The sequence below is a fragment of the Balaenoptera borealis genome, assembly GCF_965194805.1.
Source record: "Balaenoptera borealis genome assembly, chromosome: 13".
NCBI lineage: Eukaryota > Metazoa > Chordata > Mammalia > Artiodactyla > Balaenopteridae > Balaenoptera > Balaenoptera borealis.
Window position 1 is genome coordinate 34422025 of NC_138870.1, and position 26108 is coordinate 34448132.

General features: G+C 36.6%; 1 protein-coding gene and 1 long non-coding RNA gene across 2 annotated transcripts in view; both read left to right on the forward strand.

Moving 5' to 3' along the window:
* Positions 1–26108, forward strand: part of PDZRN4 (PDZ domain containing ring finger 4) — a 389260-nt gene that overhangs the window by 136848 nt on the left and 226304 nt on the right. The window lies entirely within an intron of this gene.
* LOC309608881 overlaps positions 3603–26108 on the forward strand; it is a 28751-nt gene continuing 6245 nt past the window's right edge. The window contains exon 1 of the long non-coding RNA XR_014233144.1: positions 3603–26105. This is a non-coding gene — a long non-coding RNA (uncharacterized lncRNA). The remainder of the gene's footprint in view (positions 26106–26108) is intronic.

Consider the following 26108-nt stretch of genomic DNA (forward strand, 5'->3'; position numbering starts at 1 on the left):
ATGTTGCAGAACTCTAGTTAACATAGATGAAAGTTTCCCATTGTAAGAAAAAAAGGGTTATCTCGACATTTCAAGTGTTGCTAAGATACCATTCTGAGTGTTAAGTCCAGTTCTTGAGCCATACAGACCTGGGTGTGACAGAAGCCTTGAGTAATCAACTTCACCTCCCTGTACCTCAGTATCCTCATCTGTAAAATAGGGTAGTAAAGTTAGGTTAAATCATAAAATTTCAGGTGTATAGGTCATACATGGTAAAAAACAATAACACCAGACACTATAGTTTGCCCTAATAGTACCTATTTTTATAAGGTTGATGAGAGAATTAAAAGAGCTAAAGCATGTAAGCTCTTAGCACAATGCTAAGTATGCTGGAGTAAACTTCCACTTGTTCTAGTTACTATTCTTATTATTAGAAGAAGAAAAGCCGAGAAGCATTTGGTCCATCCGGGAGTGGAAAAAATATATATATATGTATATATTCAAGGTAATACTGTCCAGCAGTCCAAAGTAATTCAGAATACATTCTTTTCTTACATTTCTCAAAGTAGGGATGATTAATATCTGCATTTGCATTTCTGGAAAGGAAGTGTTGTTGCAGAGTATGCATCCGCATGACTTGGTATGTATTCGGTGCAATAATCTTTCAACAAGTCACCTCCCAAAATATTTTTGATACTGCATTTAGCTCATGTCATCAAAAGGTTTTAAGTATCCAGCTTTATATGATAGCATATTGTGTAGTTTTAAGGTAGCTATCTTCTTCCATTACAACTGTGACCAAAAAACTTGAAACAATTACTAAAGTGAGTCAAACTTAAAACATCTGAAAACTGAATAGTCTTTGGGAAAGACCAATTCACATCACAAATTGCAAATTACCCCCAGTTGATTTGAGAAGTATAATCAATGCAGTGAACTAATTAGAGTGAATATAGGGGATATTTAGACTTTGAGAAATTGAATTTGATGATTATTAAAAGTAGAGAAGCAGCAGGTATGTTTGTACCATATTTCTTTTATTTTGCTTCGTGAAGACCTGTCTCATAGTTTTAGAAATGTTAAATATTCTTAATTATTTCATATACTTTAGTTAGGATTATATATCTGTTTACAGATGAACATGCCTCAATACAAATATATCAACGACCACATAAACCCAGAAGTAATTATACCCCCAAATGTCTGTGGACTTGAAGCGTGAAAACTATTGGATCTAAGTTAGAAGTGGGAGTAAAAAGCTTGAAAGAGAAGCCAAAATGGAATCCGAGCATTTATGAAAGGATTGGCGTTTATATTTCTTAGATATAAAAGATGGGAAAAAGAGAAGGTATATGGGTATGTAAGTGATATCAACAAAAATAATCAGTACACAACCTATAATAAGAGTAGGAAAAAGTTTTATTTGAGCCAAACAGAGGACTGTAGCCCAGAAGACAGCTTCACAGATTACCCTGAGGAACTGCTCTGAAGAAGCATGGTTTTCAGCACAGGTTTATATCTTGTCAGAAGAAAGAACATTAAACAAGTCAGGGACACATTTCTTCAAGGTTTCAAAAAAACAAACAAACATACCAGCACATACATAGCTAATCAGTATGGCCTTGGCACCTAGTAAGGGAATCTTATCATCGAAGGAGTACCAGCATTGGCATCCCAGGAAGGCAGGCATTTAATCTTTATTTTTAACATAGACATTCTTTACTTTTGGTCAATGTTCCCTTTTCTTTAATAACTAAAGCAGATGTACAATGTATGTTTGATAGGCCACAAACAGGCTGTTCTAGTTAACATAAAATTCAAGTTAACTCATGTATAAGTCAGAATGACTTCCCCATACCTCAATATGTGAAAATGTCTTTTATCAGTGAGTTTGCAGATGTGTTTATAAGGAACTCTGCTCTGGTAATTATTATTTTCACAGTAAAATATGAGGTGGGGCCATTAGCTATGAGTGATTAAGAGTGAGTTTGGAAAGGAGAGAGGATAATATATAAAATAGTCATCTCAGGTATTAGAAAGTGAGCTGAATTGATAAACATCGAAGAATTGCTGAGTAGTACTGAGTCCATTTGAGATGTGAGGCCATGAAGTTAAAGTAAAAACAGTATGCCTGGTTATATAATTTTCTCCAGCTACATTCAACTACTCAGGAAGGAATATTAAGAAAGCAGATGGTTGTGTTCATCTGGAATTTGAGTTTTGCAAAGAGTACAATGAAGGAGGAGAGAAACCATGTAGTTGAAAGTATGATTATAATAATAAACTTTGGCTTGTAAGTTGGAGAATGAAGCCAGGGGGAAGTTGAGAGAAGATGAAAACTTGGTGGGTCCAGTACCCTGGGGACCATAACATTGTAAAGAGAGTACTATTTGAATAAGGAAGAGAAAAGTATAGGAGGCTGTGATTCCACAGTGGAATGTTTGCATTTCAGATTTGGAGACGGTGCAGATTCTGTTGATGATGAAATCTCGGGTATGATCCAGAGAAAGTACACTGAGGTACTGTGAAGGACAAGATCATCTGAGATAAGGAGGCCAAGAACTTGAGAGTCTATTAAATTGGATGGATAAGCCTGATTGCTGATCAAGTTATCAAGACTGGATAAAGTTTGTATGACAAGGAAGACAAGGCCCAGAGCTAAATTCGTGAATTAAGGGAAATGACCAAGAAATGGGTAACAATGGCTCCAAAGAGGTGATGAGGGCAGAATAGCAAGTTTTGCAAGAGGCGGATGAAGAAATGGTCTGGAAGTAGGGTATTGGGGTAGGTAGGGCTAAGAAGGAAAATTTCTCTACCTCATTGACCTGAAGTACATGAAATAACAACAACAACAAAAATAACAACAATGAAAATAGCTATCGAGAACTTACTGTGAGTCAAGTTCCTGTTCAAAATGCTTTATGGGGATTCACTCATTTAATCATTACATAACCCTTTGAGAAGTAAGGACTGTTAATAATATCTCCATTTTAGTAAACTGAGGCAACAAAAATTTAAGTAACTTTGCCAAAGACAGACAGCTAGTAAGTGAGACAACCAGGGTTCAAATACTGGCAGCCTGACTTCAAAGCTAGTGCCTCTAAAGCACTACATGGCTGCCTTAGTCCTTAATTGGGAAGGGAGAGAATTAACATTTCTGAAGGAGAATGTGTTCATTGGGTTTCAGGTTGCTCTGGGACCATTTGGTATCAGTAAGGTAAAGCTCTGAGATAGGAAAGCCTACGTCTCAGACCCTTGCTTCAGTCCAGGCCTCCCTGTAACCCTTTCTTTCTCGGCAGCCACATGCTCCAGAACAACTGCGTCTCACACCCCCTCATCTACCGCCACCCAACCTTGAACCTGGGTGGGACTCCATCTGAACTTCTGCTTCGCCAGTTGTTGGAGCAGACTGCTTGGTCCATGACTAGGGAGAGCTCTGCCCCTCAGTGGTCTGACAGCAGTTTCTGTCACTTGGTTCTCAGACCATTGCTTGTTGCTTGCATGCTGGATCCTGTTTTCCAGTCTTCCACTCTGCCTCCTGTCCTGTCTTCAGTCGATTCAGACTTTCTTCACTCTCATTCTGCTTTTACTCTGTCCTCCATGGCAAATCCCCAGTATGGCTTGCAATTTGATAAAAGAAAAAATAATTGTGGACTATCTTGTTATCTTTTATTCCTATAGCATTCCACCAGAAAATCTCTCCAGTTCTCACTGGCTATTGAACATTAATTGTTTCCAAGTCCTATTAAATAGTTTATATTTGAGAAGAGCTATGTGAATGAAAGCATATCATGATTTGTGTAGTTTATAATATTTTACTTTGCTTTGATCTGACTATCACGGTACCCCAACAATCTTTGTTGGCTCAAGCTGGATACACTTCTCATATCTAGTTATTTTTGTGTGAGGTGCAAACTGACTGACAATTTGGACAATTAAGCATTCTACAACACTAGTCCAAAGTGAAATTTCCCTCTTTCTAATTCCATTGGGCTTTCAAGTTGCTGACAGGGACCTCTATTACTTAGCTTCATGTCTACCCTTCTATTGATAGTATTTTTGTTATTGTTTTCACTTATGCACACCTCTTGGGCAGAGGCCATCCTTTCTCTGGAATCCTTCAGTAAACCTTTGCCTCTTAATTAGCATTTGAGTCTCTGGGAGCCTGTAACGCAGCCTTTGCTAGCATCTCACCAATCTGAGTCCATCAGAATAGTATCTTTCACAGGCCTTCTTGCTGCTGCGTTTTCATTATTCTCAGATCTTTTCCATGTTTTTGTTTGGTTTGGTTTTCTTTGCTCTTTAATACTGAGAGTCTGTCTTTGGTAGCACACAAAATGTAATGAAGCTTTGGAAGTATTCAGTGAAAAGTTAAAAAAAGAAAGAAAGAAAAGGAAGAAAGAAGCCAAATTGATGAGTGTTGTTCTAAATGCAGATGGCACTGATTAGTTTGCTGAGATCCTTCTCTGAAATAAGCTCAGTACCATCACCTTCTTATCTCCGAATCAGCCTTCCTGCCAGAAGTGATGGCTGGGACAATGCAGATGGCTCTCAAATAGGAGCTTCTCTCAGAACCCAGTCCTTATCACAGCTTTGACTGGCAAAGGCTGTCATTCATGCTGTCACTCACAGTGGGTACACAATGGATCCTGTCTGCCTTGCACATCATAGATAACTAGACTAACGGGGGTTGTATTTAATTCCTTGGTTAAAGAAGAAGCGAAAAGATAAATCACTGATTATAGAACATCTGATTTTCCTTTAATTTACTTGTCACTGAAACTGTAACCTTGTGTTCTAGATCAGTTAAATTGGTCAGCATCCCTAATAGAAACCGCCATTTTAATAAATTTTTCTCAAACTACCACATATTTAAAAGTCCATATATGTGACTCTTTCAACCCTGTGTCTGCGTAACAGTCTTTCCTTGGAAAAACAGCACTGTGACTTTGATGTGCTTTGGAATTCTTATCCTAACGTTTTAAAATAAAATGAGCACTAATGATCTTGATAGAGCATTCTTGAAAAAAAAATTGGTTAAGTAAAAATGAAAATATGAAGGTATTAAACATAAAGGTATTTTGTGTGAAAGTCTACTGTTTATACAATACTCTGAATGGTGACAGCAGAGGATTCATTTACACATCTAAAGCAGCTTTGTATATTGACAAAGAAGGTGTTCAAAACAGAACCATAAAATAATCACTATGCCCATTTGCTACCATGTTATGTTATATATCACAAATGTTGTACTCCTTATAATATATTAAAATAATCTGATAAAAGGAGCAGTAACTCTTAGCTAGGTTAATTATGGAGTTTTTGAAAAGCTAATTAATGATGTCTGACCTGATTTGTTTTGCTGTTGAAAGAAGGTATTGAAGATTTTAAGATATGCAAACACTCCGTAGTATACAATAAAACATATTTATAATGTTTGCCCAGGATATTAGTTTTTTCACTGGATTACTACACTGAGAATGAAGAGGCTAATATTACTTTATGGATATTTCTTTGCTCAATGGTGGGAAAATAGCCACCATATTCAGGAAGATACATGAAGTTAATGTGCCCAAGATGTAGACATATGAATTTTATTGGAGAGCATGACTATGAACATGACTCTTGATATCCTAACCAAACTAATGTGGTAGCTTTACCTGGATATCTAATTTCTAGTCATATTATTATAGTTTTATGCTTATGTTCATTTACCCAGAGAATTTTAACTAAAAAAAAGACCTTGCATGGTTTATTAAAATGTTAACTGGAATAAGAGTTCTTTTTGGAAATAGCATACACAAAACTACTTATAGGATAAGGCATTTAAAAAAGTATTCTTTTAGAAAGAATCATAGCTCTTTCAAAGATTTAAATATCTGCATGCAAATTAAGGAGATATTTCTCCTCATTTAACAGTTCTCATTCAGAAATATTTATTGTGTGCTTATGAAAGACAAAATCTATTGCTCTTACTATTCAACAAATGTGGCCAATAATATGCCTGATTCTACACATTATCCCCTAGAATAGTGTGTCAACTAAAGGCTGGTTCATTTTGGCATGTGAGATACAGAGAAGGGAAGAAAGAGTTGAAAAATAGAAGCTTTGGGAAAGGAGAATAATGCTCTTACAAGTGTGTCAGCACTTGTAAAATCAAAAATGAAAAAAAAAGGTGTTATTCTGCCTGAAGTGCAGTAGTGCCCTTATACTGCTCTTGCAGTGACCATTATAACTTACTGGCCAGCTCAGGGATTGGTTACCCTTGAGTCAAATACCACAGCACTCCCCACCTGGTCCAATCAGTGGCCAACTCCACGTAAAGACCAGGCTGGTACTACTTCCCAGGAAACAGGGCTATGTACAGGGAAGTGGCAGCCAGAAGAAGAATTTGAACTTGATAGTCATGTGACTGATGTGTCCAGAGCATCATCTCTCTTATATATGTGAATCTGACTCTGAGAGAATTTGAGAATTTGTAAATTTGTACTCACTTCTGTACTGGAGAAATGTGATCTCTACTCTGCTTCTCTATCCCTGCCAAGTGTTTTCAGTTTCTTAACCAGTACCCAAAGTCGAGGCGGTCCAGGTCAGAGCTGCGTCCCTCAAAGAAGAAGGGCAATATTACCAAAAATGGGTAAGGTGACTGGACTACCTAAGGCTAAGAAGTATGGGATCTCCAACCTGGCCATGTCCTAGTTCTGTACAGTGACTTGCGAATTTAGGGATGGCATGTAGCATTCAGAACTCCAAGGGTGGGCAGGCTGCAGGAACAACGGAGCCTTGCCCCTGGATTTTGATTTTATATGTAGGTGAGTTCTTCAGAGGAAGCTCAGAGGATTTTCATAGCCTGTCCAGTTTATCATATTACAATAATTATCATCTTGTGTCAGTTTTTACAGTTTCTGCTCTTCTTTGTCTGAGCCATGTCTTTGTTTATGTGAAAACCTCTCAGATGACCTTGATCCCAGGATTCAGCTTCCTTGGTCACCTGCCAGGATGAAAATGAAGTCATTCCTTGGAATCCAATAGAGTTAAATAATCTTTGACCCTGTCCTCTCCTGGAATAGACAATACCAAGACTATAATGGATGCTGGGCTACCAACATAGATGACTTAGTTGCGGCCTCAGGATTCATTCTCTTCCTAATGAATTTGCTTTCTTACAAATATGACGTGGATGACTATTCACAATAAGAAAATAACTGGAGGAAAGATTTTCTATAACCTTGTTCTCTTAGACATATACCATATCTAGATATGTGGCTACAGCATATAATTTTGTTATTTAGACAGGACTGATTGATGTTTGTTCTGATCATTTGTTTCCACATTCCACTTCAATAATAAAATATAACCTAGGAGTACAGTAAATTAGTTCATTCATTTATTCATCTAGTGTTTATCTAGTGCCAACTATTCTGGTTCTCATAAATCTCAAAATTATGAGGTCCACAAGCAATGTATGTAGGTTAGCATTTTGAACTTATTTTAACAGAATGAAAATGTTAATGTGAAACTCTTGTAGCATTAGTTTTCCATTTTGAATATTATTCAAAGGATTCTTTGTAGTGTATGCAGCAAAAATGCCATGGGTCACAATAGATCAGTCATTTTTGTTTTGTTTTCTTTTGGTTTTAGTTGTATAACTTACGCAGGCATAGTCCTGCATTGGGAAAAGGAGGGAATTATCCATACCCTGGGTCTATTAACCAGGTTGGACAAATTGTAGTGCACTAGACAGATAACATATCTATTGGCAATGGAAATGTATCACTCTCTTTAGCACTATACCTATTCTTTTTGGTTGCAGAATGCTAGCAGGAACTGTGTTAGTTATCAATCACTGCATAACAAACTTAAAACAACAAAGACTTATTCATCTCACACAGTTCCTTAGGGTCAGGAATCTGAGAGCAGTTTAGCTGGGTAGTTCTGGTTCATTGTCTCCCATGAGGTTGCAGTCAAGGTGTAGGCCAAGGCTGCAGTCATCTAAAAGCTTGACTGGGGCTAGAGAATCTGCTTTCTACCTCACTCCTACGGCTTTTGGCAGGAGGCTTCAGTTCCTTCCTGGCTGTTGGTTGGAGGGCTCAGTTCCTTGCCACAGGGTCCTCTCCATAGGGCTGCTCATCACATGGAAACTGGCTCCTCCCAGAGTAAATGATCCAAGAGAGACAGTGATTGATTAGACAAATAAGAGCTACAGTGTTTTCATAAACCCATCTCAGAAAGCATATATCATCACTTCTGCCATATTCTATGGTTAACACAGACAACCCTGGTACAGTGCGGGAAGAGATTACATAGGAGCTCACATACCAGGAGGCAGGGATCATTGGGGGCCATATTGGAGGCTGGGATCAAAGACTTCTGATCCAATTCCCAACTGTTTTCTGGAGAAGTCTGACCAAATTAGGCCTCTCTTTAAAGCAGTGATTCTCAAAAGAGATGATGAGGTACAGAGTTGGAAAAGCCTGTTCACATTATAGTGTAATTTTATATTTTAAAGTGAGAAAACACACTGTTTTTAATATGGGCTACAGAAAATTAAATTTAACTATTATCCTTCTTTGTTTGTGGAAATACACAAGTACATGCATGTTAGTGATTTTTTAGGGGAAAAACTTGCCTTAGAATCAGTGTGTGGAGGGGATTTTTATTTTTATTTCAAGGAGCAAGGTATTTTTTAATGCTGAAACTAAAGCAAAATTAGAAACTCATGGTGAAAACATAAACCAATTATTAGACTAGTTATCAATTACTCTTATTAATCAATCATTTCATAGTGCTTTGATTAATAAAGATTTGTTCAGGTTTAATAAAGAAGTTAGTTAAAATATTTGTATCAAGTCATGTAAAGATATCAAGGATTTCTGGGAGCCTTATGGTATATAGATCTAAAAATACATTTTAAAATATTATTGTAAAATTTAATTATTCAATCCTAAAATACACAAATATTATAAGATAGTATATGTCTACTCATTATTAACACAGTCATTTTATATGTGATTGCTTCATGCTAAAGCAGCTTCCATGAGTTGGAGCCTATACCACAGATCAAGGAAGCTGATTATATTATTCTGTTATAATAGAACAGCAGGAAGAGTTCAATGAGGCTTTTTATCTTAAATTATGTTTTCAACTTGACCTCATTAAATTTTTTTCCTTCTGTTTGTCATTGTTAGGCTTACTATTTTTCATATTTCCTCTCGGTCCCTTTTTAAATTATCCTTTAGAAATATTTCTGCAATGGAGAGTTCATTATTTCTCTAGTGACAACATATTGAACGCCCTAATATACTGATTTCATTGTGCCTCATGAACTACATTTAGAAAAATTCAGGTAGATTTCTTAGTTGCTGACTATTTCTTAGAAAATCATTAAATGTCAAAAGCTATTTTTCTGTTTATTCATGTCTATTTTCAAATTTATTTGTAAAGTGTCCTTAGGAGAGAAGTTGCTGCAGTCTAACAAGTGAAAAAATCTCTACTTTTTTGCCTAGATTTTGTTTTTTAGAGTGGAAAAATAAATAGGAGATGGGAGAATTTTTTTCTCTAACAGATGACCTAAATTTCTGTTGCAATGAAGCTGATCTGTTTTCTGTGAATTTTTGTAGTAATTAATCTATTTTTCAACTATTGTGTATGTAACATGGCAGTAAATATATATTTTAAATATTTCATGTAAGTATCAATATGGGTATAATTTTGATTTGAAAATAAAGTTAATCTAAATGAAGTGCAGTTTTCAAGCATCCTTAAAAAAGAAGGGAAAAAAAATGAAATGTAATCAGATGAGCCAATGTTATTAGACACAATGACTGGAAAGACTAAAGCAACTCATAATGAATTAAAAAGAAAAGGGCCATTAAACTGGAGAATCCAAACAATCAAGTGGAGACATTTCAGGCTCTTCAGGCATCACTGCTGGAATAAATACGTTATCACACTAAGCTTTTATGAAAGGCTGTTACATTTTTACCAACTTTAATCTGTTTCATTTTTGTGTTTAAAGGATGGGAGTTGCATTAAAATAAAAATTCCATTTGGGTTATTATCTCCCCAGCTGTCTGTACAGACCACGGGGCTGGCCAGAGAATATTCTCATTATGTGTGTGGAGCAGTTACCCAGTGATTGATGCTGCATTAATGCATAGTGCAGACGAGGTCCTTTTGTTACTGAATATTAGACAAATTAGTTCTTACAAATTCATGACCCACAGTCCCCCTCCTTGTCGGTGTGTCTTCCTCCTCCTTCTCTCAGTTCCCTACCCATCTCCCCTGCCTTGCTGCTGGGCACCTGACTTGACTGCCATGGAGAGTTTATATTGTTAGTAACCTTCAGTGGAAATGAACCGAGGCAGCAGGAGGTGGAGTTTGACAAAGGACGTTGGTCCTTCCAGTCACACAATGTACAGCAAGGTTCTAGTCATTTTCCAAGATACCTCAATGTAGTCATGACAAATGAGTGTTTTGCTGTCATATTCCCAAATTAGTTTTCCTTCCCCCATTTTATGTGAGGAACCATTTATCTTCTCAATTGCTTTAAATTTACTTTTGTCAGGATAGGGAGAGAGGGGTCAAAAAAAAAAGTTATAGACAGTTTCTTTAACCATGAAACACAGTATGGGAAGGCGTATACCTCCCTTCCTTTTGCCCAAAATGTTTGTATTGGAATTCTTCCTGGAATTGTTTTAAAAAGCAGTCCAGATACTAAAACTGAAAAGTAGATTTCTGGGCATGATCAATAGTTTCCCATTGGATTATGTGTTATATATATGTGTTTTGTTGTGAAAAGGTATGCCATTGATTATCAAATGTTTAGAGTTCTAAAAATATATCATTACATGTGTATTACTAGAAGAAAATATTTTGTGCTAAAGCTTACTGTTTTCACATTAAATCTTGAATATGGCAAATTTCCATTTGTTCAGATGATGAATCAAGCACAGAGAAGTTAACTTAGCCAATGTTACCTGGTTAAAATAGATCCTGAACCTGTCTCCTGAAAAAGTGGTCTACAGACTATATTTGATTTATGAATGAAAATGAATTAAAATTTATTTTATTTTCAGTTCAACAGTTTAGCTATCTCTGAGGATTTGTTTATGCAGCTTCTTAATGTTCTAAATTTTAGTTTCTAATACAGTAAATACCGATATGTAAATATTGTTATATTTATTTGATAAACATTGATTATAGTTCACTAACCAAAAGCTTGGTGGGTCCTGCCTGAATAATTTTTTTAAGTATACAATTCAATGGTTTTTGGTATATGTAAAGGATTGCACAATAATCTCTGCAATCTAATTATAGAACACTTTTGTTTTCCTAAAGGAAACCCCACACTGTTAGCAGTCATTCCCCACTTCCCTCCAACATCCTCCTACTAACCTACATTCTGTCTCTATAGATTTGCTTATTCTGCACATTTCATATCAATGGAATTACAAAACTCATACAGTATGTGGTCGTTGGTGTGCGGTTTCCTTCACTTAGCATAATACTTTTAAATTTTATCCATTTTCTTGCACATATTAGTACTTTATTTTTTAAATTGCCAAATAGTATTCCATTGTATGGGTATATCACATGTTGTTTATTCACTTATCGGTTGATGAACATTTGGGTTGTTCCTACATTTTGGCTATTATGAATTATGCTACAGTGAATATATATGTACAAGGTTTTATATGGACATTTGATTTCATTTTTCTTTGGTATATACCTAGGAGTAGAATTTCTAGATCATATGGTATCTCTATATCTAACCTTTTGAGCAAATGCTAACCTGTTTTCCGTAGTAGCTGCACCATTTTACATTCACACCAGCAGTGTAGGAGAATTTCAATTTCTCTATATCCTACCAATACTTGTTTTTGTGTGTCTTTCTGATTATAGCCATCCTCGTGAGTATGAACTTGTGTCTCATTGTAGTTTTGATATGTATTTCCCCAATGATTAATGATATTGAGCATTTTTTATGTGCCTATTTGCCATATGCATATCTTCTTTGGAGAAATGTCTCTTCAAATCCTTGGCATATTTTTAAATTAGGTTAGTTTTCTTTTTATTGTTGAGATGTAAAACTTCTTTATATATTTTGGATATAAGTATCTTATCAGATATATACTTTGCAAATATTTTGTTTCATTCTATGGATTGTCTTTCATTTTCTTGATGGCATTGTTCGCAGCACAAAAGTTTTAAATTTTGAGTAGCCCAATTATATTATCTTTTATCTTTTGCTGTTTATGCTTTAAATGTTATTTCTAAGAAACTATTACCTAACTCAAGGTCACAAAGATATACTCCTGTTTTATTCTAAGTAGTTTTAGCTCTTAAATATATTGCTAAATTTTATTTGAAACACTCTTTAAAGGACACCTTGTGGTGTAGGCCTAATTCTTTTTGGCTTTTGGCTATTTTTTTTTTCTTTTGGCAGTGCAGCGCGGCTTGTGGGATTTTAGTTCCCCCACTAGGGATTGAACCCAGGCTCTCAGCTGTGAGAGCACAGAATCTTAACCACTGGACCACCAAGGAATTCCCTAATTCTTTTTGGCTTTGCCAATTACATAAGTCAATTCAAAAAACAAATATATGTGAGCTTATGTTATGTATTCAAGGCATATAGTCAGAATTATTTCCTAGAATCTCATAAGTCTGTACTGAAGGTATTCTGCCTAACAAAGAGTAACAGACCTAACACAAATAACTAAATTTAGGGTAAAATATGACAAGGACTACATGAAAGGAATTGAGTCCATATGGTGGGAATTCAAGGAAGATCATCTGTGGTTGTGGGAAGTGATATTATTCATGTTTGACTTAAATTTTGAAATAAAAATTAAGGTAAAATTTTGGCAGATTTTTCCTGATTTAATAAAGATCAAGGACATCACTGATTAGTCTCACTGGCATGAGGTTTCCAGAGTGGACTCTCCTGAGACCTTACCTGCTCTGTGCCATAGAGCAGTAATTCTAAAAGCATTGGCAGAGCAGTGAGGGTCCCTGAGATCCTTCTAGGTCACCTGCTAGGTCAAGACAATTTCTCTAATAATATTCAGACATTATTTGCCTTTTTCATTGTATTGACACCGTGCTGATTATGCAGAAGCAATGGTGGATGAAACTGCTGTGCGTTAACAGGAATCAAGGCAGTGGCACCAAACTGTGCTAATAGTCAGTGTGTTCCTATTGCTACAGACTTGTAGTGAAAGCTAAAACTAAGTCAGTAAATAAATAAAATGCCAGTTTCACTTAAGAACATCCTTGATGAAGCATTAAAATGATTAATTTTATTAGCTCTTGACCTTTGATTGCATGTCTTTTTAGCAGTCTGTGTGATGAGAGGGGAAACCCATGGAAAGCACCCTGCTGTATGCTTAGATCACCAGGTATGCTCCAAACCTTACTGATATAATTATTCTTAGTCCCTAATAGTATGGGCAACTGAAGCAATTCCAAGGTTTAGTTTCAACAAACCTGCAATTGCTGTGACTTTGGTGCCTAGACAAGATGACACAGAGAGTAAAACTTGTTCACAATTTATCTTGATTGGAAAACTAGATAGATAAGAAGCCCTTAAAGTGCTCAAAATAGATTAAATAAAGATACTCTCAAGGGTTCAAAATAACATTATTTATATAAACTTACAAATTTGATAAATTTAATTGGAAAAATGCTACCCAATGACAAAAATAATAGGATTCTAGAACAAATACATTTTAGTTTAATTTGAGCATAACTACCTGTTTTTTTTTTTACTTAATAAGTAGCCCCCCAAAGGAGATTCAGATAAAACATGGTTTTCTGGAAAGCATATAGGAAACAGTAATAACTTTTTAAAATGTAGTGTTAATAGCTTAGAACTTTGTATACATTTTTGGAATCTATTCCCCCAGTCAGGTTAGATATGTTGTTATTATATCTACGTTATGAATGTGGGAGCAGAAGAACTGAAGCCAGCCCCAAACTGGGTCTGAGTTTGTCTGACCCAGAGCAGGCTAACTTCTCGTCAGGGTGGAAACAGTGGTGCCACCTTCGTCCCTTCATCTGCACCATACCTGGGAGGGATCTATATATATCACAACCATAATTTGGGCAGTGTCAAAGCTTTATTCTGATTCTGGGAAGGATTCAATATTTGACAAAAGTCCAATCTAAAGGAGGTGAAATAGGTGCATTTCTTCTGGAGTTTTGGGTCTTGGACAAGATTCTGGTTGTCAACGGGCATTAAGTTTTTAACCAGGAATCAGCTGAATATATGATTTGGGCTCCACAGAGAAATCTGGGCTAGAGATGTAGACCTGAGTCATTACACTATAGGTGACAGTCACTGTAAGACATGGCATTGTATCAGAAATTCCAGAGAAGGGTTGTTATCAATTTCATTTTAACAAAACAGAACAGGTGAGGAGTGCTCTATGTTAGGTAGCAGTAAGCCTTGTAGGTAAACTAGCTGGAAATGAGTGGGGGATTGGGACATATAAATAGATGGGAAAGTATGAGGGGAAAAGGTGAAGGACAATAATTTGGGAAACATCCAATATTTGTATTCCATTGTTCCAGCTTTACTGAGATATAATTGGCATAGAGCATTTTGAAAGTTTAAGGTCTACAGTGTGTTTATTTGATACGCTTATAAGATGAACAATTTGGGGGGACCTCATGGACAAGATGGAGAACATCCACTATTAAACAGGTGGATTGAAGTAGGGGAGGTCTCTTAAAACTTTTTCAAGGAAGAGAGATGAAGAAAGAGAGCTGGGAAAGAAACAGTATGAAAGCTAAGGAGGAGACTTTTTTCAAAACAGTGGGAGTGGCCATTGGATCTGGTTACACCTAATGGTCATGTTAAGGGAAATTCTGAGAAAGGTGCACTGAGGTTCACAAATGAAAGCTACATGGTGAAGTCAGTGTTAGATTAACTGGAGTAGTGTTGCTAACTTGCACAGTTTTGGGGATACAAAGACAATGAGCACGGGCTCCACGTCTAAGAAGTGCGGCTATGAAAGGAAAGAGGATGAGGGAGAGCGTCATCCTGCAAAAGGACAGTCAAGAAAGTGCGCCTGTTGATTTATACGGGACAGACTTAAGCATGTCAGAAGCTAACGGTAAGAGCCAGTGGCAAGGGAGTGATGGGTGATTTATTTGGGTGACTGGTAGCTCCTATTCTATTTGGGATAAGAGACCTTGAGTTCTTTTTATTTAAATAACATGGCAGGGCTTCCCTGGTGGCGCAGTGGTTAAGAATCTGCCTGCCAATGCAGGGGACACGGGTTCGAGCCCTGGTCTGGGAAGATCCCACATGCCGCGGAGCGACTAGGCCCGTGAGCCACAATTGCTGAGCCTGCGCGTCTGGAGCCTGTGCTCCGCAACAAGAGAGGCCACGACAGTGAGAGCCCCGCGCACCGCGATGAAGAGTGGCCCCCACTTGCCGCAACTAGAGAAAGCCCTCGCACAAAAACGAAGACCCAACACAGCCATAAATAAATTAAAAATAAATAATAAAATTTAAAAAAAAAAAAAAATTCTGGGGCAAGAGCTAACATTTAAATAACATGGCATTTCTGCCCTGGATAAACTTATTTTTCTCAGTTCTTTCCCTTTATGTCTTACAGAACTTTTGTTACATGGTTTAAAGTAAAAAAAAATTATATGAGAACAAAATAAATTATTCTAGAGGCTTATTATGATAATGCCTCGATTAACAGAAAAACAGTTAACTTATTAACCCATTTTTTTTCCTACACTTTTTGTTTTATAGAATGGAAGTATGTGGAGGTGGGTGATTAAAATTTTAATTGAAAACCTACTTCAGCCGCAGAACAGGCAATCAGTAAGCATTTATTATGTGCTTCTCTCCCCAAAATATGATGATGTGTTCCAGAGTTGCTGCAAAGTATTATAACACATGGTCTTATTGTCATGAAGGTTGCAATCTGTGGATATAAAACTACACACATGAACAGATAGTTAACGGTTTGACAGTATGAATGATAAACACCAAAATGAATGATACAGATTAAATGCAGTAGGAATTTAGAAAAAGCAGCTAACACTGAGTTGAGTGTTCAGAGATAACTCCTTGGACAAGATGGAATTCAAGTAAATCCTCAGGTTGGGTAGATGTGAAGATAGAGAAAAAGGCATTTTGGCTGGAATAGAAGTAGTACTTATTCATGAATTAGGAACTACTATTTTTTGGTGAGATACTAGATGTTTTAATATGCAGAATCATAATTAATTCAATGATTTGTGAAGGTGAGGAGGAATAGGACTGAATATACCATAGATTAGTGGGTTAATGGTTTGGTTAGGACATTAGTTAGCCAAAAAGCTCTCTTGTCCTCTCTCTCTTTAACTGTTTATTTTCTGTTCTCCTTGCCATCTGAGTTCCTGGTTGGGGAATTCCCCCCATATGAGCATTGGTAGCAAGCAGACTTACTTCTCACTCTATAAATGGAAAGTCCAGATACTTGCTCCTTACCCTTACACCAAAAGATTGGGCACAGACATAGGTTTGTCCAAGCAGAAGGCTTGTCTGGGACTTGGGATCAGAAACGGGGCAACTTTGTAATGAGGTATCCATTCTGGTAGTAGAAGCGGCCACATACATTTTCTGTGGCAGCAATGGCAGTGTACCCAGTGTTGACGTCAGCAGCGTTGGTGACAGGAGTGGCAAGCTATGGCATCCAGTGGTCAATGGTGGAAGCAGCAGTGTCCTTGCCAGAATAGTTTGGTGGCATGATTTGGAGCTGGTTTGGGCTGCCTGGCCTCTCTTCTTTATTTCCGTTTTTTGAGCCAGGTTCTTAGGCCTACTCAACTATTACGTGAGCAACCCAATGAGTCTTCTAACAAATGCCTTTCTACTTTAAGTAGTTAGAGTAGTTTTTGTGATGCTTAAAACTAAGAATTATGCCAAGTGGAAGAATTTAGGGTAAAATTATGAGAGCTCTTAATGTCAGCCTAAAGAATTTAAACTTTATAGGAAATTCCCAGTGTTAAATGGTTTTGAGTAGTAGGATGGAATTACCTAGTAAATGATGCTTTATGAAGATTACTGTCAGTGTTACGTAGGTCGAATAATTTGAGAGAGAGAGACTATAGCTGGAAAAGTAATATAGGAGAGATGGGTCATATTAACAAGGGAGCTGGTTTTCAGGGGAAGAAGTTAAACAGGTTGAATTTGAGTAGATGCAACAAATATATAATTAGGCAATAACAATATGGGACTGGGCATAGATTAGAAAAGTGAGTCAAAAGTTTAATAATATAATAATGTGTGTGTTACTGTTCTAAGTAAAGAGATTATTGCTCTGATAAAGAATTATAGAGCATTGGGCTTCTGTATAAGCTACTCTGACATGCCTGAGGGCTAACACATGGACCACACACAGGGACAGTGGTTCATTCTGACAGTGGTTCTCTGTATTCGGCTTTGCCTCACTTGCAGTATGTATTTGAATCTGGGGGCAGGAGACACCTGTCCATTGAGAGAGATCCAAAGATGAGTAAACAAGCCCCTCCCCCTGCAGTCCCCTACACTACTCCAAATGAGTTTACATAGGAGTCTCTTTTTTAGACAGTGAAAAAAAAAAAAAAGACAGAAACAAATACTGGCTATCCTTACGTTATGGGCTGATAGAAAGAAAATGAATTCATAAAAAAAGAACAAGAAGAATCATCCAAGAAGCATCAGGATTGCCAGAACCCTTGGCAGCCGAATTCCACCTGTTTTCATATCTAGAAGCCTACTCAGAAAGTGAGACAGGGTTTTATAAAGAGTATGAAATATCAGACTTAAAGTGATTTGTTTATTTTGCATCTAAAATCCTTGCACTAATGAATAGGAGCGTTAACCCCTTTCAGTTAGGATATTAAAGGATGATAATGCTCATAAAGGATACTCTTCCACAGCACTCTGGTTAAAAAAAAATTCAAAAACACAACTTTCTGGCTCTTCCAGAACAAAGGGCAAGTGACAGCATACCATTAGAAAGACTTCAAGATGTATTCCCCCATTACTGTAATATAGTAAATTGAAAACTAGATAAATTCCATGTTAGTAGGTGCAAAGCACAGAGAGTGGTGGGAAAAAGCACTATACTATTTAGTCAAGAGTCTTGTTTTCTACCAGTTGTTTGCTCTGAAGATTTTCTTGCCTTTTCTCTGCCTCAGTTTTCTTCTCTCATAAGTGATGAGGTCACAGAGGACCCTTGGGGAAAAGATTGAGAAATTGAAAGAAAATAAAATTGGCTACAAGAGGGAATGAACAGACATGCTGCAAGATGAAACTGCAGCCTTCAGAGCAGAAGTTGAGAACAGTTGCTACTTTGCTTAAAGGTCATTGCTCATATTCCAATAGGAATGGGTGGCGATGGCACATCGAGAACCTGTTGTCTTTGTCTAACGTGGGCCCTACCCTTTTCTAGCAGTTATCTGTTTACCTTTTAATATAATTAGGCAGACCAGATTGGTATTTAGTCTTGTCCTGACAACAGCAAATTAGGCTTAACTCTTTAATTACAATGAGAAGGAAATCACCTTTCTGATATCCTTCAATTAGTTCAAGCAGCTGTTAAGTTATAATTAAAATTTCACATGGATCATTTGAGTTCTTGGAATGTTTCCATTTAATAACAAAACATTTGCATATATGCATTCAGTTTTCAACAACCTTTTCAAATCTGTCAATGGTAAACCAAGAACATTGATACAGTATTAAAGAAAATCTTTGTAGTCTTGTAAGCAGACAGCTGGGTCCTTCAAAATGAAAAATGGAAATGGAAGAAGGTGATCAAAAAATATTAGTGCCTCCAAGTTTTCTGGAGCTTGTTCAGGGAGTTAAACTTTTGCTTAATTCATAGTTATCCAAGAGGGGAGAAAAACACTAACCAGGAGAGAGTGGTTATTTGGTGCTTAACAAATGAATTTGCATTACATGCAGCCCCTTACTCAGTACGACAGTCATCCCACGATGTCTTTACAACTGAATTCTTGCCTCCATAGACTTTCAAAAATATAAATGTGAGGGGGAAAATTACATGTGAAAATTCAAATATCTCTTTTGTTTCTATTCTGAGAATTGAGTTCACTAAAATAACTACTCTCTTTGAGTTGCTCTGGCCAATATCTCTGATACAGCTATGGATTCAACTATGTATGTAAGAAGAAGATGGAAGAATAAACATATATTAAACATGCTTAGAATTTATATTTTAGATATCTTTGAAACACTGAATGCTGGATAAATTAAACTCAATCCAATTGAAGCGTCATAGGAATATTTTTAAAATTATGTTTAGAAATTTGAATTTATGACAGTTGAATGGCAGAAAACTGATTAAAACAAGAGGACATAAAACTTTTCTCTATTTTTTAAGATATAATTTGTATTTTCTATTCTCTAACATTGGTAGGAGGAAATGATAAAAAATTTTGTAGGCTAATAACAATGTTGGGCAGTGATAGCTTTTAGAATCTATGTCCAAGTCCCAAAAGCTATTTTTAATAAGCCAGGATTCTATTCATGCTTACTCACTGATAACCTATATCGACAAGTAGAATTCTATATTGGCTAAGAACCTAATGATGTCTTCCCAACCATCAGTCTGTAATGTATATGATTGAATTTCAACCGCCAAGATAACTGTGTCCCTGGGAATTAAAGGATGCATGTAGAGAAAGAAAAGAGATGAAAGAGCGATGTCTTCTATCACAATTGTACCAGTGTGCACACTTTGGGAGCTACCAGCTGTTATCCGCACATTTTCCATCTGCCTTTACTAATTTTACTATGACCTTTTAGAACTGACTTCATCTGGTAGAGAGTTGTCTCTAACACCTTCACGTAGTCAATTCTATCCTTGAACAACTAAAGAGAAGAATGAGTAACAAGTGGGAGTCTATTCAGGAAAATGTTCCAAAGTAATATCTCATTATTCTTTTGTTAGGAAATAATGTTGTTGAGTGATTTTAAGATTCAGCTCAAATACTTACGTTACCATTCGGCAAATCCACAGGTTACCTTAGGGAATCAGGGTGAGAGCTAAACTCTCAAGCAGTTTTCTGTTCAGGATTCTTTGGAAAATGTTTGTTTAAAGGGTTTTTACATTTTATGCAGATGAAAAACAGAACCCTAAAAGGTAATTTCATTTATTCTGACTCCAAATCTAGAAAGATTTACATTAACTTTTCTCTCCCCACCTTCTCCCTCTCATACATACACCCCCCCCACACAAACACACACACACTCACACCCTCTAGACTAATATCAAGGTGTTTAGAGCACTTACTGTGTGCTCTAGTTCACTTACTGTGAACAAACAACTTTATTCATCCCAACAACCCAACAAGCTAGTTTATATTACTGTACACATCATACATAAGAGGAAACCGAAGCCATAAGAGGTTGAATCTATGAACTTAAATCTACATGTGTCTTATTCTAAAGCCCATTCTCTGTTCTCCTAACCAGAATGGTATTATATTCATTCACTCATTATCTTGACAAGTTAGCATCTACTTGATCTCAAACTTTTCTAGAATCTAGGAATACAAAGGTGAGCGAAATGGACATGGACCCTGTCCTCAAGGTTTGACAATATGTGAATAGTGTTCTCCTTGTAAATTGATTATATGTTGATGAGTAATTTCTGCACATTCATAGGCTTTAATCCTAAGCACATGCTGCATGTGGTGTTTAAGGATGACGCTGAGGCCGGCAACAATGCTGGGAACTTTCTAAATTCTGTAAGGCAATATGTAGAGTCCACTCTTTGGTGGCCGTTTTAGCCTTGGCTGGCTGTTTGGTTAGTAGCAATAGCCATGCAACCATAGAAATGTTTCAGGACCCAGCCATTAGACACAGGATCAGTTTCTGAGTTGCTCTTGGGATTTTCCTCAGTTGTCTAACAATCTGCATTCCACCTAGCCACCCTTTAAGGGAGGAATACCCTCTCTAGTTCCTGGTAAGCTACAGGCTGCATGAAACCCAAGAGGAAAGTTTTGATGTCTTTTGCTCCCACCAAGATAAAGGATGATACCTTTACCCTGACCCAGGCCTTGGGGGCAATCAGGAGGAAGGGAAGATGTGAAACACCAGGGATCCAGATCTGAAAAAGTTCTGTTCTGAACAATGTGAATTTGCTGACTTGTGGTAATGCATCAGATGGAGTCATGGTAAGCTCAGAGGAACTCCATCAGTAGGATTTGATATTGAAAACATGAAGAGTCTGGGAAATAGCACAAAGAGGCAAAAAGTACAGCCTCTGAATTATAGCCGTTTGCATACTGTTTTTATTCCAGCTATTTGTTACCAGCTGCCACTTCCATCCAGTTATATATGCTGAATAGAAGAATTATATTTAGGATTGCTAGAACTCATATACAATTCCGTGGCATAGGAAGAGAGTCTTCTGATTAAATACTATATTCCAGTGTGTAACCAATAATTTTCCTAATTATTCTTCTCATTAAAAACATCATTATTATTATTATTCTTTTATTGAGGTTTTAAAATGTGCCAGGTAGTATCCCGGGCAGTCCCCATACACTCCATCCTCACACCCACTCACTTTTCTCCATTGTGTGGATGAGGAAACTCAAGCTGGGAGAGGTTGACTGACTTGTTAATCTCCCTCACAGGAAGGCTGTCCTGCCCCAGCTGCTGTAGGTCACCCATATGTGGAAACTGCATGTTCTTATTTATGGATTTTCTTAATTTTTTGTTGAGTTATATTTCTATGTTATATGTTTCTTATGTTTTTCTCTCACTCTAAAGCACAAATCCATGGGTTAGCGTATTTTGTGTAGATATTTTTATCTTCTAGTTGTTTGAGGGATTTTCGTGCTAATTTACAGATTGTGAGCACATATCAAAGTGAGGTTATAATTCTGTCTTTTACAAATAGCCACTCAGTAGAGATTTTTTTCTTCTGGGTTTCGTTACTTAATATTTCTCAAATAACTATGCCTTTAATTATGTAATTTATTTAAATTATTTAATTTAATAATGGAGGCTCTGGGATTGATTTTTCTAAAAAAGTTTAGAACATTGAACTAAACGGTGGTCCCTTAATGATACTACCCAAGACCTTTCTATCCCTCTTTAGTGGTTATTTATATTTTACTGATAACTAGGTGACATCGCAAATCTGTCAATATCTCTGAGCTACATTTCTTATACAGAATAATGTTCCTGCTACTTTCTTCAAAGGCATTTTCAATCACCAAATCTCTAAAGTATTTTTTTAATTCTTTGAAGGAAGGACTGGTTAACTGTATTTTGGTGGAGAAGAGTTTGGAAATGAAATTGGAAGACTAGAAATCTATTAAATATCTACTTTAGGTTAGAAATGGGACACTTCCATATTCAAATTACTACATTCATATCTAAAATAAATAAATAAATACACACACACACACACACACACACACACACACACACACACACACACACACACACATGTTCCTAATACCTTTTTAGTTCTGTCTTCAAAAAGGCAATCTGTTATAGGCAATTCTCATTTGGGGTTAATAAACCAAACCTTTATCAAGCTAGGACCTATTGCAACTTAAGACTAACAGTTAAAATATAGTTGATAAGGTATCTTGCTTTGTGTGATAGGTTTCTCCCAGAAGTTTTGTGTGACAATTAAAAAAAAAATCATTTCTAAGAAGCAGCAGTGGATTTTTCTCTCTAAAGGAATATTTGATAAAGATTTCCATGGGGAATAATCAACACATGCTTGCACACTGGTACTTTCTAGGTCTAATGCCTTTTGGCATTTATTGTAAGCATCATTCAATATGACAATTACTATATTTGGTTAATACTTAATATGGTGTATGTCTGTTTCCTACTGAGATGATTAACTCAATAAACATAAAAACTATGTCATACTTCTTTATATTACCATACAATACCTAGTATAGAGCTAACCATATCATAACATTATAATAAATATTTAGAGGATTGTATAAATTTGTATTAGAAATGTGATGTATTTTGCTTAAAGCAAGAAATGTCTGTAAATAATAAAGTTATTCTAATGGTGCTGTATATTTCATATAGCTGCTAAATAATACATTTAAAATACCTTTTAGGCAATGTTTAGATACAGGCCTCCATCTTTCATGGTTCATTAGCTATCATCTGGGGAACCTTATAGCGGAATCTTATGCAGAAGTCTGGGCCCCAGTCTCAGAGATTCAGTTCCAGCATACTGGGGGTAAGTCATAGGCATATTTACTTTTAAAAACACCACAAGTGATACTAAGGTACAGCCAAAGTCGAAAGCCACTATTATAAGGTGACTACAAAGAATTCTATAGAAATTGTCCTAAGACAGCATAGTGAGTTATAAGCTTATTTGGTTAAAAAATTAATGAATAACTGACTTGCTTTTTATACATTTTTCATAAACTGAATAGACTAAAGGCATAATTGTCACATTAGTAGACTACTTCAAAGAGGCTTGCTTAAAAATTACTCTTATGCATATGATAGACCATCAAAGACAGGGAAAGTGTGCAAAAAACGACATCTGAAATATCTCATGTCCATTGATGGTTATCTCCCTTATGTTACACGAGGTCTTCTACCTAACTTCAGGGTCAGAAAATTAAAACAACAACAAAAAGAACCCGTCGATTTTTCCAAAGAATTATTTATATACCTAAATATGTATGTAACTTATATCTACATATATGTAGATATATAATGTGTGCAAACACATATATTTATATGTTAAAGACTTTCAAGCATCTTACAAAGGTTTTTCTTTTTTTTTTTTTTAAACATCTTTATTGAAGTATAATTGCTTCACAATGGTGTGTTAGTTTCTGCTTTATAACAAAGTGAATCAGCTATACATATACATATATCCCCATATCTCCTCCCTCCCGCATCTCCCTCCCTCCCACCCTCCCCATCCCACCCCCCCCAGGCGGTCACAAAGCACCGAGCTGATCTCCCTGTGCTATGTGGCTGCTTCCCACTAGCTATCTATTTTACATTTGGTAGTGTATATATGTCCATGCCACTCTCTCACCCTGTCACATCTCAACTCTCCCCCTCCCCATATCCTCAAGTCCATTCTTTAGTAGGTCTGTGTCTTTATTCCCATCTTGCCACTAGGTTCTTCATGACCTTTTTTTTTTTTTCTTAGATTCCATATATATGTGTTAGCATACGGTATTTGTTTTTCTCTTTCTGACTTACTTCACTCTGTATGACAGACTCTAACTCCATCCACCTCATTACAAATACCTCCATTTCATTTCTTTTTATGGCTGAGTAATATTCCATTGTATATATGTGCCACATCTTCTTTATCCATTCATCCGATGATGGACACTTAGGTTGCTTCCATGTCCTGGCTATTGTAAATAGAGCTGCAATGAACATTTTGGTACATGACTCTTTTTGAATTATGGTTTTCTCAGGGTATATGCCCAGTAGTGGGATTGCTGGGTCATATGGTAGTTCTATTTTTAGTTTTTTAAGGAACCTCCATACTGTTCTCCATAGTGGCTGTATCAATTTACATTCCCACCAACAGTGCAAGAGTGTTCCCTTTTCTCCACACCCTCTCCAGCATTTATTGTTTCTAGATTTTTTGATGATGGCCATTCTGACCAGTGTGAGATGATACCTCATGGTAGTTTTGATTTGCATTTCTCTAATGATTAATGATGTTGAGCATTCTTTCATGTGTCTGTTGGCCATCTGTATATCTTCTTTGGAGAAATGTCTATTTAGGTCTTCTGCCCATTTTTGGATTGGGTTGTTTGTTTTTTTGATATTGAGCTGCATGAGCTGCTTGTAAACCTTGGAGATTAATCCTTTGTCAGTTGCTTCATTTGCAAATATTTTCTCCCATTCTGAGGGTTGTCTTTTGATCTTGTTTATGGTTTCCTTTGCTGTGCAAAAGCTTTTAAGTTTCATTAGGTCCCATTTGTTTATTTGTGTTCTTATTTCCATTTCTCTGGGAGCTGGGTCAAAAAGGATCTTGCTGTGATTTATGTCATAGAGTGTTCTGCCTATGTTTTCCTCTAAGAGTTTGATAGTGTCTGGCCTTACACTTAGGTCTTGAATCCATTTTGAGTTTATTTTTGTGTATGGTGTCAGGGAGTGTTCTAATTTCATACTTTTACATGTACCTGTCCAGTTTTCCCAGCACCACTTATTGAAGAGGCTGTCTTTTCTCCACTGTATATGCTTGCCTCCTTTATCAAAGATAAGGTGACCATATGTGCGTGGGTTTATCTCTGGGCTTTCTATCCTGTTCCATTGATCTATATTTCTGTTTTTGTGCCAGTACCAAACTGTCTTGATTACTGTAGCTTTGTAATATAGTCTGAAGTCAGGGAGCCTGATTCCCCCAGCTCCATTTTTCGTTCTCAAGATTGCTTTGGCTATTCGGGGTCTTTTGTGTCTCCATACAAATTGTGAAATTTTTTGTTCTAGTTCTGTGAAAAATGCCAGTGGTAGTTTGAGAGGGATTGCATTGAATCTGTAGATTGCTTTGGGTAGTAGAGTCATTTTCACAATGTTGATTCTTCCAATCCAAGAACATGGTATATCTCTCCATCTATTTGTATCATCTTTAATTTCTTTCATCAGTGTCCTATAATTTTCTGCATACAGGTCTTTTGTCTCCTTAGGTAGGTTTATTCCTAGATATTTTATTCTTTTTGTTGCAATGGTAAATGGGAGTGTTTTCTTTATTTCACTTTCAGATTTTTCATCATTAGTATATAGGAATGCAAGAGATTTCACACAGGTTTTTCTTTGACTGTAAAGTATAGGGTATTTTGTTTGGTGTGGATACTTTCCTCTTTCAATTGCATGAGAAATTTGCATGCTAGTTTACAGGTTTGCATACTAGTGTACGGTTTATTAATTTTTTAATAAATTTATTTATTTTTTATTTTATTTTATTTAGTTTTGGCTGCATTGGGTCTTTGTTGCTGCATGCGGGCTTTCTCTAGTTGAGGCGAGCAGGGGCTACTCTTCGTTGCGGTGCACGGGTTTCTCATTGCGGTGGCTTCTCTCGTTGCTGAGCACGGGCTCTAGGCACGCAGGCTTCAGTAGTTGTGACACGCAGGCTTCAGTA